Raw genomic sequence first — 1,261 nt, 5'->3', positions numbered from 1 at the left:
GGCAGGATGAAAACCTCCTCTTTATGATTTTTCTCAGGGTTTTTTTCTCCCGACGCTGAGACTATTGATGAACGAAAACGGAATCTACGTAAAAAAAAAAAAATCTTTGGGAAGACTGGGAGCCTTCTGGGCTTTAATCTGTGGATTTTAATCTGGGAACCAGGCAAGCAGGGGCAGCTAGGCTTGGGTAGACTTGTCACTTGGGTTGCCCCACCTATAGAGGCCCCCTGTGGACTGGAGAAGGTGAATTTCCCAAGGGGCCACCAGACCTGGGCTCTGGTTCAGGCGATGCCTCTACTTGTTTTAGGCAAACATCTAATCTTCCTGCAAAATGGAATTATGAATGCCCAACAGGGGCTAAGATAAAAGCTAATGTGCTGTAAACTTTATATGTTGGGATGAGGTGATAGAAGGGAAAACAGTTCGAAAACTGCAAAGCATTCCCCCCCAACATTAATGCAAGCTGGTATTTGTTTTTATGGCTATCATTCCTCCTCTGCAGAGCCCTTGCCCAGAGAAAGTCTTAGAGTAGGAGCTTCTCATAATGCCTGAGGTTTGAGAACTCCTAGAAGGCGAGCAACATGAAGCCATCTAAAGCAACCCAGAGGAAGTCCAGTCTCTGACTATTTATTTTATGAAGTTAGCGGCTGGATATGTTAAGCAAATGTTTTCTTAATTGTGGCGGTATGAGAAAACAATGGGGCAAGGGCTGCCGGGGACAGGGGAGTATCAGGCCTCCACCCCACCCCCAGCCCCCACCACGAAACCTCCAGAGAATGACAGGAAAAAATTAAAGACAGGCCTTTTCTTTTCGTGGTCACATGGCTGCACTGCTGCTGTAATAAGAACCTGCACCAATTAGAAAGGTTTCACCTCCTCCCGCCTGGCTCCTCCCCCAATTACCCTCCCCCTCCCCCCCTCCCCCCGGGACCTCTCAAAGCCGACTGGGTTGTGGACTCCGGGAGTTTGCCAAACACAGCAAACACGGGTGTGTGTGAGCGGCTGGAGGGGGGCTCTTCCCCCTGCCATCTCCGTCCCTTCCTCCCCTGCTCCCTCCCTTCCACACTGTTTTGATTTTCTAGGACTTCCTCCTCTGGGCCAGGGAGGGGGAGGAAAGACGCGGCGAGCGCCTGGCGTGCGTGTGTGTGTGTGCAAAGTGGAGTGTAACATGCTGTAATGGGAGGAAACGGAGCCGCTTCCGAGGGTCCTGGGCTGCAGCGGCCGTTCTGATCCCAGAGGCACCTGAGCACGCACCTCCACA

The 1,261-nt window shown here is 51.6% G+C and overlaps 1 protein-coding gene across 1 annotated transcript in view; it reads left to right on the top strand.

Annotated features, from left to right (window-relative positions):
• Window positions 1-936: 936 nt before the first annotated feature.
• VGLL4 (vestigial like family member 4) overlaps window positions 937-1,261 on the top strand; it is a 147,823-nt gene continuing 147,498 nt past the window's right edge. The window contains exon 1 of the mRNA XM_006758278.2: window positions 937-988. The gene's annotated coding sequence lies outside the window, so the exon portion shown is untranslated. The remainder of the gene's footprint in view (window positions 989-1,261) is intronic.

This window comes from Myotis davidii, unplaced genomic scaffold (genome assembly GCF_000327345.1).
Source record: "Myotis davidii unplaced genomic scaffold, ASM32734v1 scaffold73, whole genome shotgun sequence".
Lineage (NCBI taxonomy): Eukaryota > Metazoa > Chordata > Mammalia > Chiroptera > Vespertilionidae > Myotis > Myotis davidii.
This window is presented reverse-complemented; position numbering and strand designations above follow the sequence as displayed.